Source organism: Triticum dicoccoides, chromosome 2A (assembly GCF_002162155.2).
Source record: "Triticum dicoccoides isolate Atlit2015 ecotype Zavitan chromosome 2A, WEW_v2.0, whole genome shotgun sequence".
Taxonomy (NCBI): Eukaryota; Viridiplantae; Streptophyta; class Magnoliopsida; order Poales; family Poaceae; genus Triticum; species Triticum dicoccoides.
The window spans coordinates 769,253,004-769,270,298 of NC_041382.1; the positions used below are offsets into that span (position 1 = coordinate 769,253,004).

General features: G+C 44.2%; 1 pseudogene; it reads right to left on the reverse strand.

The window, feature by feature from the left end:
• Positions 1-2,714, reverse strand: part of LOC119352421 — a 3,876-nt pseudogene extending 1,162 nt beyond the window's left edge.
• Positions 2,715-17,295: the final 14,581 nt, after the last annotated feature.

Sequence of the window (17,295 nt, forward strand, 5' to 3'; positions counted from 1 at the left end):
CAGCTTGTCTTGGCGCACGTACCTGCTCCATGGTGTCAAGGTAATGGTGGTCCGGCGGACTCTGCACTACGTCAAAGTTTGGGAATTTTAACGTGTCATCATCACCAGTGGCGGCTTCTCCCGACCTCACCGCATACTTGACATCACCGTCGCCAGTCTCATCGCTTCTTATCACTGGAGGAAAGACGACCTCCGTGACAACGCCCTCGATGCTAGTATGTACGTGACTACCACCCAAGGATACATGCGTGGGCACTTCAACAACATTGTGCATGCCCGCAGCTGGCAAATCCGAGGTTGACGACGATGTGCGGTTGACAAGATACAACAACTTGGCTCGAGCCAACACTTGAACCACCGATCGGATCATGGACTGGATGACACCACCCAACCGGTTTGTTCTTGTAGCGGCATGGCCATCTGATTCATTAGCAGAACTGCCACCGTCTTCAACCCTGGCACCTTGGATATTCCTAGTATCTGTTGGAACATTGTCCTGTGATTGGATATATAGGATGTATTATTTGCCACATTATTAGTAAGATACGGTTTTGTGATGCATAGTTAAGTTGATAGCTATGTACATAATGTTTCTAGATAGATACCACATCAGCAGCACCAGATTCTTGATGATTATCAACGCTGTCCTCCTCCAGCCAGTCGCCCATTTCAGCCTGCAGTTCGCTGTAGTGTTCCTTGCTGGCAACAGTGATCTCATGGGGTAATACCTGAAAAATCATATATAGAATTAAAACAGTTATTAGATCGTATCTAAAACATCCGTACTCCATCTAGTTTTCTATATATATACAAGGCCGCATCATATTTTTATGTCTAACTTTGATCATTAAGTTTACCAACAAAAAGTAAATTATATGCCACAAAAAATGTGTCATTTGAAACACATTTCAAAGAACTTTCCAATCGTATATTTTTATGACATATAACTCATATGTTATTGATCAAAATTATAAGTCAAAGTTTGACATATAAAATGAAGTGACCCTGTATGCAAAATATATGAGTATCAATGTGTGAATTTGACCAATAAAATACAGATTATGCAACATAGAAAATTATACAAATTAATTTATACTTGAAAAAAAACATTGGTACATTGCTTATATGATAAATTATATCAGGAAAAATAGATGGCTTACCATTGACGTGGTGTCGTTGCCCCATTTGACATGGATGTGGCCGTCACTCAAGTCAACAACACGACCAACCCATGAAAGATCGAGGACCTGTGGTTGCCGTGCATTATTTTCACTCACGTTTGATGATAGTGTACGAACCACGACGTCCCCATAGAAAACGGAGTGGTCAGGGTCTCTGCCTAGATCATACACACTAACGGCCTCGTCGACGCGTTCCACCTCCCGCCCTCCAGTCGCCGCCTTGAACCACGACACATGCGCCGTGTGGTCCTTGGAATTTAGGTTCCTGACGACACCGACACGCCGCACGGTTGATCCCCCGGTGAAGTCGTCATCTCGAGCGTCGATGACATACTGCCCGGGGAAGACCTCGTGCTCGTTCATCATGTCGAAGGGGTTGAGGGACGGCACCCCGTGTTGTCGCGTGCCGTCCTGCCACAACACGTTAACGGTGGTGCGAGTGCGGAAGACGGTCATGGTGCGCAGCGGTGCCGACCACTGGTAGCCTCGTCGTGCCCGCCCCCTATACCGTATCAACATGGGCTTCCTCAGCTGCTTGCGGTACGATCTCTCCTCCTTGTCCACTGGAGCGGTTGCTAGGCCGGCAGTTAACGATGGCGGCGACGGCTCAACCTCTTCTTCTTCAGATTGCAGTGAAATCTGGTGTTGTGGATCATGAAGAGAATCGATTTCTGAACTAGGGGAAGCAGCAGTGCTTTCTCGGAGGAAGCAACGGTCGCCTACTCCCCAGCTGCACTCGTACGCGGAGCAGAAATACATTAGGTTCTCAGGTTTTTGGTAAGCCGGAGGAGCGGACCCGTGGAGGAACTGCTCGTCCGTGTCGCCGTAGGCGGACACGATCCAGTGGACAAGGACGCCGGCCATCTCCACCTTGGTCACCATCCCCACTTCATGCCTTTTCTTCCAGTGGCCACTTAGCCACCGCGCCCCTCCGAAGACGACCGAGGGGTCGCCGGAGGCGACGCTCAGCCCAGGGTAGAAGGTGACGTTCGTCTGTTGACGGTGAAGACCCGGTGTGCTTTCTGCCGGCCATAACTGCATGGTTGGTGACTCGGCGTCCGTGACCCTGCAGATAGCGCGGTCGTCGAACACGACGTCCACGTCCAGGGACACCTCAACCACGCGGCCCAGCCACTGCCCTTGCCCAGACACGACGTAATCCCCGAGGCTGAGCGCCCTGACACGCCGCACAGCTGAGGGCGGCAGGCCCCCGATGACTTCCCCTGTCGCGTCGCCGCCACGGTCCACGAGGTCGAGCGTTGTGGTGACGCCGGTGACGACGCCGATCTGGCCGCCGACGTCCGACGCCGATACTACGGCCTGTCCGACATGGAGAAAGCTCCGATCGACGAGGGCGATGTCGGTGTCGCCAGCCTCCTTTCTGAAAGGCAAGCCGTCGATGCCGAGCATTAAAAGCTCGTCGGCGGGGTGAGACAGCCAGGTGGCCGGAGCGAGAATGCCAAGCTTCGACTGAAAACTCACGAGGTCTTGCCCGTAAAAATTAGTTGTAGGTGCGGCGACGGCAACGTCCATCTTTTCTTCTCGATCGGTCGCCGGAGTATACGCGCGAGTAGATATATATACTAGGCGCCGTCGCTAGGTGGCCGATCGATTAAATTTATTGGCCAGGATGGGTGGGATATAAACCATTAGACAAACAGAGTTTGGGGAGTCATTAACCGATACGAGTCCAGCTCCTTCTCGGATACGATCAGCACCGTGCACGTATATATAATTTTCCTCGATTGATGATGATATGGTAGCATCGCCGGCATCGCGCGTTTGTTTTGTCGCCGGCGATCGATCGAGATGGAAGAGATCCCCACCGTCAGCGGTGGCCATAGGTACGTTCACATGTCGATCGATGGCGCTCTCTCTCTCCATCTCTCGGCTTCTACTCGCCATCTTCATGTGTTAAAAAACTTATTCAAATTGTAGAGAAGGAGGACGACGCAGCAGCGCCAAGCCAAGAGGATTCAAGACGGGGACAAGGAAGCTCCGGCTGTGCATCCGCGACGAGCGCGGCATCAGGATATGCGACGACGAGGGCGTCGCCATGCTGCGGACCACGCCGCTAGGGCGCGAGGTAGCGCTCAGGGAGGACCTGCGGGCGGCGACGGTCGTCTACAACCATCTCAAGAGTATGGGCATGTTCAAGTGGAAGGCCTACAAAAAGCAGCGGCAAACCATCCGGGGCCTCATCAGGACCATCCACCAGGCAGCCACGCGGTACAAGGACCGCCGCCTGGACGCCGGCTTCTTCTACCTGGTGCCGAGAGAGGCGGACCTCACCGTCGAGGTCCGCAGCCACTTGTACCACATGCCGCTCCGGGAAGCGGTGCGGAGGTGCCGGCTGCAGCTCCAAAAGAGAAGAGACGTTCTTGAAGAGAAGAGCAAGGCCGCTTCTTCTTCTGAGGGTCAGGCTCAGGTATCCGATGCCGGCACTGCTGGATGGCTCTCGCCCGCTGCTAGATTCATGTTGTGGACGACGCTGTCGTCCTTGGTTCTAGGTTGTATCATTGTCCGTATCTGAAGTTCTGAACACAAGAGGAGAAACAAATAATTCTGTAATCCTCATTGTTTCTTTGTGGTTTCGAAACTGCTCCACGGACGACATGTACTGTCCGATTTTCGTCTGACCCCTCGCAAAGTTAATCCTACGCATGTGTGGTGTGGCTGTTTTTAACCGTCGTCCTAGAATCTTCCAAAATTTGTCGTACCTATAGCAAGATTCTTGGGGTTTAGACACTCCCCTACAATTGTGTTGTCTGGCTCATATTATGACAAATCTCGCGAGAATAAAATATTACCTAAATGCTAGAAAGTGCAGCTGCACTTTTCGGTTGATCCGAGCGCACGTTCAAAGACCAAACGACGCGACAAACTGATCCCTGATTTGGAAAATTGCCCACCCACCCATTCTATATATGGAAAGATTCTTTCACTGTAGTACGTTGATTTTCTTCACCTTGTCCGACCCTTCGTGTGAACCCAGCGATGACATAACGTGCATTAATTCTGCTACAAAAAATTCAAAAAGCTATAACTTTCAAACCGCGTGCCGGAATTATGATCCGTTTTCACAGTTGGGTTCCTCGTGACAAGCTCTTCAAAACAAGATCCATATGAACATGTTTTGATGTTTTTCCAAAAGCAACTTTGATGTTAGACGAGGCAAGTTTAGTTCTAAGCGTGAGCAATTTTGATGCTAGAAGAATTGCACCAATGTATAAGTCAATTTCGCCGAGTAGCCTCCTACTTAGTTGTGTGCAATAGTGTAATAGGTGGTTACCATGGTTGCTAAGTTGCATACATCAAAAACTAAGTTGTACATAGTTCAGTCGCCTACCATAATGTGAAAGTTGCTCACTGTAAAGTGGGAAGTTTTCTAACATGGTTTCCAAATTGTCTACCTCAGAAACCAAGTTGCCTACGTCGCTACGAAGTTGTCTACGGGTGATCCCTAATTGCCTAATATACTATGAAAGTTTTCCATCAGAGGACCTAAGATGCCAACACTACTGAGTGCGCGGTTGTTGGCTAGCCAGGTCACGGGTGTTAGATAAGAAGTTGCATAGGGGGTAACCAGAAGTTGGTAGATCAGACAATTGCCCACAAACCTATGTAAATTCTTAATTTTTAGTTGAGTTGCCTGTAAAAACCATTGAAATCTTCAGATATAATGATGAAAACACACATGAGTTGGCTAGCCAGGTCGCGAAAAGCTCTTCAAAACGAAACCACATGGATACGTTTCTTTAAAAAAATTCAAAGCAACTTTTATGCTAGATGATGCAACTTTAATGCCAAATAGAAGCAACTTCACTCCATTAAAAATAACTAATTACCAAGAATAAGCAACTAACTAATAATGCATAAAAACTTTGAAATAGAGGTAGATAATATCACATCACCATCATATCAACTTTCCTTCTACAAGAGGCAACTTTAGAGCTAAAAGCAGGCAACTTCACTACATTTTGTGTCCTAGTTAATTTTGTCCATAATTTGGCTGTGTGCATCAAGATGCAGAGGTCGGGTGTATTCCTCCTTTTCAAAAAAGTCAATCCTAACTTCCTCACTGGTACTTCTAACTTGCCTATTGATCATGCTCGTATGCCGTTGTTTCTAAATTGCTATTATACTATGAAGTCATCTACCAGTGATGCTCCCGTGTCTGCTATTGCTAGTTATGGTAGACCAACATGATGGTGAATGTAAACCACTTCAGAGTGTTTTAGGCAACTTATAAAAACAATGATAAATAACTTCATAATATTGTAAGCAACTAATTTTGTGTTGTTTCTAAATTGCTATTATACTATGAAGTCATCTACTAGTGATGCTCCTGTGTCTGCTATTGCTAGTTATGGTAGACCAACATGATGGTGAATCTAAACCACTTCAGAGTGTTTGTAGGCAACTTATAAAAACAATGATAAATAACTTCATAATATTGTAAGCAACTAATTTTGTAAAGTTAGGCAACAGAGCAGCAATTGTAGGCAACTAATTACCAATAGCAGTAACTAGGCATCAATAGTAGGCAATTTATAGCATTTATAGGCAATTGAATATCAACTGTAGGCAACTAACCATCAACAATAGGCAATTGAGCAGCCATGACACGCAAATTGGGACAATCATAGCAAAATTCATAGATACACATAGTGTAGCGATGTTGCTTTATATATAGCTGAAGGAAATATGCCCTAGAGGCAATAATAAAGTTATTATTTTTTTCCTTATAATCATGATAGAGGTTTATTATTCATGCTAGAATTGTATTAATCGAAAACATAATACATGTGTGAATACATAGACAAACAAAGTGTCACTAGTATGCCTCTACTTGACTAGCTCGTTAATCAAAGATGGTTATGTTTCCTAACCATGAACAATGAGTTGTTATTTGATTAACGGGATCACATCATTAAGAGAATGATCTGATTGACATGACCCATTCCATTAGCTTAGCACCCGATCGTTTAGTATGTTGCTATTGCTTTCTTCATGACTTATACATGTTCCTATAACTATGAGATTATGCAACTCCCGTTTACCGGAGGAACACTTTGGGTACTACCAAACGTCACAACGTAACTGGGTGATTATAAAGGAGTACTACAGGTGTCTCCAAAGGTACATGTTGGGTTGGCGTATTTCGAGATTAGGTTTTGTCACTCCGATTGTCGGAGAGGTATCTCTGGGCCCTCTCGGTAATACACATCATTTAAGCCTTGCAAGCATTGCAACTAAATGAGTTAGTTGCGGGATGATGTATTACAGAACGAGTAAAGAGACTTGCCGGTAACGAGATTGAACTAGGTATTGGAATACCGACGGTCGAATCTCGGGCAAGTAACATACCGATGACAAAGGGAACAACGTATGTTGTTATGCGGTCTGACCGATAAAGATCTTCGTAGAATATGTAGGAGCCAATATGGGCATCCAGGTCCCGCTATTGGTTATTGACCGGAGATGTGTCTCGGTCATGTCTACATTGTTCTCGAACCCGCAGGGTCCGCACGCTTAAGGTTACGATGACAGTTATATTATGAGTTTATGCATTTTTGATGTACTGAAGGTTGTTCGGAGTCCCGGATGTGATCACGGACATGACGAGGAGTCTCGAAATGGTCGAGACATAAAGATTGATATATTGGAAGCCTATATTTGGACATCGGAAGTGTTCCGGGTGAAATCAGGATTTTACCGGAGTACCGGGAGGTTACCGGAACCCCCCGGGAGCCATATGGGCCTTAATGGGCTTTAGTGGAAAGGAGAAAGGGGCAGCCCAATGTGGCCGCGCGCCTCCCCCCTCCCCTAGTCCTATTAGGACTAGGAGAGGTGGCCGGCCCCCCTCTCCCTCTTTCCCCCTCGGGGAATCCTAGTCCAACTAGGATTGGGGGGGGGGGGGAGTCCTACTCCCGGGAGGAGTAGGACTCCTCCTGCGCCCACCTCCTGGTCGGCGGCCCCCTCCCCCTTGGCTCCTTTATATACTGAGGCAGAGGCACCCCAGAAACACACAAGTTGATCCACGTGATCTATTCCTTAGCCGTGTGCGGTGCCCCAACCACCATAGTCCTCAATAATACTGTAGCGGAGTTTAGACGTAGCCCTGCTGCTGTAGTGCATCAAGATCGTCACCACGCCGTCGTGCTGACGGAACTCTTCCCTGACACTTTGCTGGATCGGAGTCCGGGGATCGTCATCGAGCTGTACGTGTGCTCGAACTCGGAGGTGCCGTAGTTTCGGTGCTTGATCAGTTGGATCGTGAAGACGTACGACTACTTCCTCTATGTTGTCAATGCTTCCGCAGTCGGTCTGCGTGGGTACGTAGACAGCACTCTCCCCTCTCGTTTCTATGCATCACATGATCTTGCGTGTGCGTAGGAATTTTTTTGAAATTACTACGAAACCAACAATGGCATCCTAGCCAGGTTATTTATGTTGATGTTATATGCACGAGTAGAACACAAGTGAGTTGTGGGCGATATAAGTCATACTGCCTACCAGCATGTCATACTTTGGTTCGGCGGCATTGTTGGACGAGACGACCCGGACCAACATTACGCGTACGCTTACGCGAGACCGGTTCCCCTGACGTGCTTTGCACATAGGTGGCTTGCGGGCGACTGTCTCTCCAACTTTAGTTGAACCAAGTATGGCTACGCCCGGTCCTTGCGAAGGTTAAAACGGAGTCTATTTGACAAACTATCGTTGTGGTTTTGATGCGTAGGTGAGATTGGTTCTTTCTTAAGCCCGTAGCAGCCACGTAAAACTTGCAACAACAAAGTAGAAGACGTCTAACTTGTTTTTGCAGGGCATGTTGTGATGTGATATGGTCAAGACATGATGCTGAATTTTATTGTATGAGACGATCATGTTTTGTAACCGAGTTATCAGCAACTGGCAGGAGCCTTATGGTTGTCGTTTTATTGTATGCAATGAAATCGCGATGTAATGCATTACTTTATTACTAAGCGGTAGTGATAGTCGTGGAAGCGCAAGCTTGGCGAGACGACAACGATGCTACGATGGAGATCAAGGTGTCACGCCGGTGACGATGGTGATCACGACGGTGCTTCGAAGATGGAGATCACAAGCATGAAATGATGATGGCCATATCATATCACTTATATTGATTGCATGTGATGTTTATCCTTTTATGCATCTTATCTTGCTTTGATTGACGGTAGCATTATAAGATGATCTCTCACTAAATTATCAAGAAGTGTTCTCCCTGAGTATGCACCGTTGCGAAAGTTCTTCGTGCTGAGACACCACGTGATGATCGGGTGTGATAGGTTCTACGTTCAAATACAACGGGTGCAAAACAGTTGCACACGCGGAATACTCAGGTTATACTTGACGAGCCAAGCATATACAGATATGGCCTCGGAACACGGATACCGAAAGGTCGAGCGTGAATCATATAGTAGATATGATCAACATAACGATGTTCACCATTGAAAACTACTCCATCTCACGTGATGATCGGTTATGGTTTAGTTGATTCGAATCACGTAATCACTTAGAGGATTAGAGGGATGTCTATCTAAGTGGGAGTTCTTTAATTAATTTGATTAACTGAACTTAAATTTATCATGAAACTTAATACCTGATTAGCATCTTGCTTGTTTATGTTTGATTGTAGATAGATGGCTCGTGCTGTTGTTCCGTTGAATTTTAATGCGTTCCTTGAGAAAGCAAAGTTGAAAGATGATGGTAGCAATTACACGGACTGGGTCCGTAACTTGAGGATTATCCTCATTGCTGCACAGAAGAATTACGTCCTGGAAGCACCGCTGGGTGCCAGGCCTGCTGCTGGAGCAACGCCGGATGTTATGAACGTCTGGCAGAGCAAAGCTGATGACTACTCGATAGTTCAGTGTGCCATGCTTTACGGCTTAGAATCGGGACTTCAACGACATTTTGAATGTCATGAAGCATATGAGATGTTCCAGGAGTTGAAGTTAATATTTCAAGCAAATGCCCGGATTGAGAGATATGAAGTATCCAATAAGTTCCATAGCTGCAAGATGGAGGAGAACAGTTCTGTCAGTGAGCATATACTCAAAATGTCTGGGTATAATAATCACTTGATTCAATTGGGAGTTAATCTTCCAGATGATTGCGTCATTGACAGAATTCTTCAATCACTGCCACCAAGCTACAAGAGCTTCGTGATGAACTATAATATGCAAGGGATGAACAAGACTATTCCCGAGCTCTTTGCGATGCTGAAAGCTGCGGAGGTAGAAATCAAGAAGGAGCATCAAGTGTTGATGGTCAACAAGACCACTAGTTTCAAGAAAAAGGGCAAAGGAAAGAAGAAGGGGAACTTTAAAAAGAACGGCAAGCAAGTTGCTACTCAAGAGAAGAAACCCAAACCTGGACCTAAGCCTGAAACTGAGTGCTTCTATTGCAAGCAGACTGGTCATTGGAAGCGGAACTGCCCCAAGTATTTGGCGGATAAGAAGGATGGCAAGGTGAACAAAGGTATATGTGATATACATGTTATTGATGTGTACCTTACTAATGCTCGCAGTAGCACCTGGGTATTTGATACTAGTTCTGTTGCTAATATTTGCAACTCGAAACAGGCACTACGGATCAAGCGAAGATTGGTTAAGGACGAGGTGACAATGCGCGTGGGAAACGGTTCCAAAGTCGATGTGATCGCAGTCGGCACGCTACCTCTACATCTACCTTCGGGATTAGTATTAGACCTAAATAATTGTTATTTGGTGCCAGCATTAAGCATGAACATTATTTCTGGATCTTGTTTGATGCGAGACGGTTATTCATTTAAATCAGAGAATAATGGTTGTTCTATTTATATGAGTAATATCTTTTATGGTCATGCACCCTTGAAGAATGGTCTATTCTTGTTGAATCTCGATAGTAGTAACACACATATTCATAATGTTGAAGCCAAAAGATGCAGAGTTGATAATGATAGTGCAACTTATTTGTGGCACTGCCGTTTAGGTCATATCGGTGTAAAGCGCATGAAGAAACTCCATTCTGATGGACTTTTGGAACCACTTGATTATGAATCACTTGGTACTTGCGAACCGTGCCTCATGGGCAAGATGACCAAAATGCCGTTCTTCGGTACTATGGAGAGAGCAACAGATTTGTTGGAAATCATACATACAGATGTATGTGGTCCGATGAATATTGAGGCTCGTGGCGGATATCGTTATTTTCTCACCTTCACAGATGATTTAAGCAGATATGGGTATATTTACTTAATGAAACACAAGTCTAAAACATTTGAAAAGTTCAAAGAATTTCAGAGTGAAGTTGAAAATCATCATAACAAGAAAATAAAGTTTCTATGATCTGATCGTGGAGGAGAATATTTGAGTTACGAGTTTGGTGTACATTTGAAAAATTGTGGAATAGTTTCGCAACTCACGCCACCCGGAACACCTCAGCGTAATGGTGTGTCCGAACGTCGTAATCGTACTTTACTGGATATGGTACGATCTATGATGTCTTTTACTGATTTACCGCTATCGTTTTGGGGATACGCTCTAGAGACGGCCGCATTCACATTAAATAGGGCACCATCAAAATCCGTTGAGACGACGCCTTATGAACTGTGGTTTGGCAAGAAACCAAAGTTGTCGTTTCTGAAAGTTTGGGGCTGCGATGCTTATGTGAAAAAGCTTCAACCTGATAAGCTCGAATCCAAATCGGAGAAATGTGTCTTCATAGGATATACAAAGGAAACTATTGGATACACCTTCTATCACAGATCCGAAGGCAAGACTTTTGTTGCTAAATTCGGAAACATTCTAGAGAAGGAGTTTCTCTCGAAAGAAGTGAGTGGGAGGAAAGTAGAACTTGACGAGGTAACTGTACCTGCTCCCTTATTGGAAAGTAGTATATTACAGAAAACTGTTTCTATGACACCTACACCAGTTAGTGAGGAAGCTAATGATAATGATCATGAAACTTCAGAACAAGATACTACTGAACCTTGTAGATCAACCAGAGCAAGATCCGCACCAGAGTGGCACGGTAATCCCGTTCTGGAAGTCATGCTACTAGATCATGATGAACCTACGAACTATGAAGAAGCGATGGTGAGCCCAGATTCCGCAAAGTGGCTTGAAGCCATGAAATCTGAGATGGGATCCATGTATAAGAACAAAGTGTGGACTTTGGTTGACTTGCCCGATGATCGGCAAGCAATTGAGAATAAATGGATCTTCAAGAAGAAGACTGACGCTGACAGTAATATCACTGTCTACAAAGCTCGACTTGTCGCGAAAGGTTTTCGGCAAGTTCAAGGGATTGACTACGATGAGACCTTCTCACCCGTAGCGATGCTTAAGTCTGTCCGAATCATGTTAGCAATTGCCGCATTTTATGATTATGAAATTTGGCAGATGGATGTCAAAACTGCATTCCTGAATGGATTTCTGGAAGAAGAGTTGTATATGATGCAACCGGAATGTTTTGTCGATCCAAAGGGAGCTAACAAAGTGTGCAAGCTCCAGCGATCCATTTATGGACTGGTGCAAGCCTCTCAGAGTTGGAATAAACGCTTTGATAGTGTGATCAAAGCATTTGGTTTTATACAGACTTTCGGAGAAGCCTGTATTTACAAGAAAGTGAGTGGGAGCTCTGTAGCATTTCTGATATTATATGTAGATGACATATTACTAATTGGAAATGATATAGAATTTCTGGATAGCATAAAGGGATACTTGAATAAGAGTTTTTCAATGGAAGACCTCGGTGAAGCTGCTTACATATTAGGCATAAAGATCTATAGAGATAGATCAAGACGCTTAATTGGACTTTCACAAAGCACATACCTTGACAAGATTTTGAAGAAGTTCAAAATGGATCAAGCAAAGAAAGGATTCTTGCCTGTGTTACAAGGTGTGAAGTTGAGTAAGACTCAATGCCCGACCACTGCAGAAGATAGAGAGAATATGAAAGATGTTCCCTATGCATCAGCAATAGGATCTATCATGTATGCAATGCTGTGTACCAGACCTGATGTATGCCTTGCTATAAGTCTAGCAGGGAGGTACCAAAGTAATCCAGGAGTGGATCACTGGACAACGATCAAGAACATCCTGAAATACCTGAAAAGGACTAAGGATATGTTTCTCGTATAGGGAGGTGACAAAGAGCTCACCGTAAAAGGTTATGTTGATGCAAGCTTTGACACTGATCCGGACGATTCTAAATCGCAAACCGGATACGTGTTTACATTAAACGGTGGAGCTGTCAGTTGGTGCAGTTCTAAACAAAGCGTCGTAGCGGGATCTACATGTGAAGCGGAGTACATAGCTGCTTCGGAAGCAGCAAATGAAAGAGTCTGGATGAAGGAGTTCATATCCGATCTAGGTGTCATACCTAGTGCATCGGGTCCAATGAAAATCTTTTGTGACAATACTGGTGCAATTGCCTTGGCAAAGGAATCCAGATTTCACAAGAGAACCAAGCACATCAAGAGACGCTTCAATTCCATCCGGGATCTAGTCCAGGTGGGAGACATAGAGATTTGCAAGATACATACGGATCTGAATGTTGCAGACCCGTTGACTAAGCCTCCTCCACGAGCAAAACATGATCAGCACCAAGGCTCCATGGGTGTTAGAATCATTACGGTGTAATCTAGATTATTGACTCTAGTGCAAGTGGGAGACTGAAGGAAATATGCCCTAGAGGCAATAATAAAGTTATTATTTATTTCCTTATAATCATGATAGAGGTTTATTATTCATGCTAGAATTGTATTAACCGGAAACATAATACATGTGTGAATACATAGACAAACAAAGTGTCACTAGTATGCCTCTACTTGACTAGCTCGTTAATCAAAGATGGTTATGTTTCCTAACCATGAACAATGAGTTGTTATTTGATTAACGGGATCACATCATTAAGAGAATGATCTGATTGACATGACCCATTCCATTAGCTTAGCACCCGATCGTTTAGTATGTTGCTATTGCTTTCTTCATGACTTATACATGTTCCTATAACTATGAGATTATGCAACTCCCGTTTACCGGAGGAACACTTTGGGTACTACCAAACGTCACAACGTAACTGGGTGATTATAAAGGGTGTACTACAGGTGTCTCCAAAGGTACATGTTGGGTTGGCGTATTTCGAGATTAGGTTTTGTCACTCCGATTGTCGGAGAGGTATCTCTGGGCCCTCTCGGTAATACACATCACTTAAGCCTTGCAAGCATTGCAACTAAATGAGTTAGTTGCGGGATGATGTATTACAGAACGAGTAAAGAGACTTGCCGGTAACGAGATTGAACTAGGTATTGGAATACCGACGATCGAATCTCGGGCAAGTAACATACCGATGACAAAGGAAACAACGTATGTTGTTATGCGGTCTGACCGATAAAGATCTTCGTAGAATATGTAGGAGCCAATATGGGCATCCAGGTCCCGCTATTGGTTATTGACCGGAGACGTGTCTCGGTCATGTCTACATTGTTCTCGAACCCGCAGGGTTCGCACGCTTAAGGTTACGATGACAGTTATATTATGAGTTTATGCATTTTTGATGTACCGAAGGTTGTTCGGAGTCCCGGATGTGATCACGGACATGACGAGGAGTCTCGAAATGGCCGAGACATAAAGATTGATATATTGGAAGCCTATATTTGGACATCGGAAGTGTTCCGGGTGAAATCAGGATTTTACCGGAGTACCGGGAGGTTACCGGAACCCCCCGGGAGCCATATGGGCCTTAATGGGCTTTAGTGGAAAGGAGAAAGGGGCAGCCCAATGTGGCCGCGCGCCTCCCCCCTCCCCTAGTCCTATTAGGACTAGGAGAGGTGGCCGGCCCCCCTCTCCCTCTTTCCCCCTCGGGGAATCCTAGTCCAACTAGGATTGGGGGGGGGGGGGAGTCCTACTCCCGGGAGGAGTAGGACTCCTCCTGCGCCCACCTCCTGGCCGGCGGCCCCCTCCCCCTTGGCTCCTTTATATACTGAGGCAGAGGCACCCCAGAAACACACGAGTTGATCCACGTGATCTATTTCTTTGCCATGTGCGGTGCCCCAACCACCATAGTCCTCGATAATACTGTAGCGGAGTTTAGACGTAGCCCTGCTGCTGTAGTGCATCAAGATCGTCACCACGCCGTCGTGCTGACGGAACTCTTCCCCGACACTTTGCTGGATCGGAGTCCGGGGATCGTCATCGAGCTGTACGTGTGCTCGAACTCGGAGGTGCCGTAGTTTCGGTGCTTGATCGGTTGGATCATGAAGACGTACGACTACTTCCTCTACGTTGTGTCAACGCTTCCACAGTCGGTCTGCATGGGTACGTAGACAGCACTCTCCCCTCTCGTTGCTATGCATCACATGATCTTGCGTGTGCATAGTAATTTTTTTAAAATTACTACGAAACCCAACAATAGCACTAAAGAAGCCTTAAGTTTTTTTTTATGATTTTCTCGTTTTTACACAAACCAACCTAATAGTTAGTCCTACTTGGCCGAAAAGAAGAAGTTGCTTTCATATAAAACTATAGTTGCCTACATTGCACCCAAAGTTGCTCTAAGAAAAGTTTGACGAAACCTACTGATGTGGGATCTAGTTTTGAAGAAATCGTCGTGAGATACCTGACAATGAAAACAGAATTGAATTTCGATGTTTGAATCAAAAGTTATGGCTTTTACTACTTTTTAAACCCCAAATAAATGCACGTGGGGACAAGATCTAGGCTGATTCTAGCAGTATCCATGTGCGCGATGTGGCTAAGCAATTTCCTTTTCTAGTCTAGCAGCTGGACACAAGGACACATACTTACTATATATAGCAGTGTGCTCTAAACAACGAACGAACGCAGCGGCGCTCCCTAGCCACGTCCAAAATATTAATAACTTCCTGATCAGAGGAGGCAAATAGTATCCTCGCACCCGGTGACATTGTGGAATTTATTTGGTTGGCACCTTTTTCCTACAAATCACAACCGTTGCTTTGGTTCTTTTCCTATTGTTGTATCTCAACCGTTATTTTTTTATCGTTTTAATAATATAATAGTATATCAACTGTTCGTTTTCTATCGTTTTAATAATATAATAGATCCCAATTTACCTCAAATAAATACAGAAATTTGATTATTAATAATTATTAAAAACTCATGATATCAATCTGATGTAGTTTAACAGAAAAATCTAAGAAAAAATACAACACTATCAATTTTTTAGTTGTACAACCAAATTTGTTCATGCATTATATCTGGCTTGAATATCACATATTTTCTGATAGAACATGGTGCATGGGTCTGCTCATTATCACCAGTAAACACATGGATATTTGCATCTACTCCACACACAAAATGCATTTATGTTTTATGTAAATAGTAATGAATGCTCACAAAAAATAGTAATGAATTATTCAATTCTAAATAATCGTAACACCTAAAATATAGTTTAAAATGTACGAAACTCCCATTGCAGGAAAAGCTTTTATGCCGAGTGTGCAAACCACTCGGCGAAGTCTAGATTCATCTCGGCAACGGCAACGTCGACTGTGACACTTGGTGACTCGCCGCCAGCATGTACCCAGTCGATGTATGGACATAAGCCGTGGGTACTTTTTCGAGGACTCGACAACACTACAAGTCGACCTAAAACGAGTAGCCCGCAGAAAAATAAGGCACCTGACGGCCAGCCCACGTTAACGACACTTTATAAATCGAGTGGGGAGCTCTCGGCCTACATCTAGGTCACGTGTCGAGCTGAGAGTGCCACGTGGCAACCCTATAAGCCGAGCCCGGTTGTAGTTGTCGGCGGACACATACGCCGAGCGCAAATGTAAACCGAGTGGCAGGTTGTTGTTGTGAGCAAAGACGTGACGAGCACGACTGTAACCCGAGCATCTTATCTGTTGAGCGTGACTATAAGCTGAGCATCTTAATTCTGTGAAAAGAACGACACAACATACATTCACCGAATTTTGAATTTCCACCAGTATAACCCACGAATACCTCCACAAGCTTTTGAAAATTAATATATTACATATTTTATATAAGTTTGCGGTTCTCAGGCATGACACAAAATGAATATCACACATTTGTGACACAATCGACTGTTCAAAAAGTGTATGCATGCAAACAATACAAAGAAATGAACCAAAGCTATTAAAGTCAATCATTTTTCCTAATAGCTAACCACAATGTTTAACACTAATCATTCAAACTAGGACTGTGCTAACGACCAGTCCGCACGATTCGCTATCTTCCACGCTCGTTTTTCACTGATTTTTTTCTTTTTCTCAAAAACCGTGGTAAATCGCTAGTGGTTTTTTCTGGTTTTTCACCGCATAATATGAAAATAAAATAAAAGTGCTTGAAAGAGGATTCGAACCTAGGTCTATGCAATACCTATTGAGCCTAATAACCAACTAAGGCACCTTTTGTTGTTGTCTATTGTAGATAAACAATGTTATTTGAACGTTTCTTATTTCTGCCATATCAGGAAAAAAAGTTTGGCTTGGTAACTTTGGCATGACCAGCGTGATAACTATGGTATGAGCAACATGATAAGTATACCATGATAAGGCTGATAACTACAGTACAAGAAGGTTAAGGCATGAGGAAGTATGGTAATTTAACACATAAATTACTGATGAAAATGTTTAAAAAACTTTTTTCCCTTGTATGAAAGATACCATGGTGTTTAAAATGTAAGATATTAGTTATCAAATCTGTGATGTATACATTATCATGCTTTTTACATAGAAATTACCGGGTGTATATTTTTCAACAAAAAAATTCAGGTCAAAAAATTATAATGACGTTTGTATGTGAGCTATTAGCTTAGTATGTGTCTATTAACAAGCTATTTACACATAAATTACCAGGGTTGCCCCCCACTCGCCACAGTCGCCACATTTACCAGGGTCGGGTACATAAATTATCAAGTCTGCGATGTGTGAGCTATCATGTTATTTGCATAAGAGTTATCGTGGTATGATTCAACAACTCCTCCCACCCTACCCCCGCCGATAAAGTTATCAGGATTGGGTACATAATTTATCATTTCTACGATGTGTGACTTATCATGTTATTTGCATACAAGTTACCGTGGTATGTTTCAA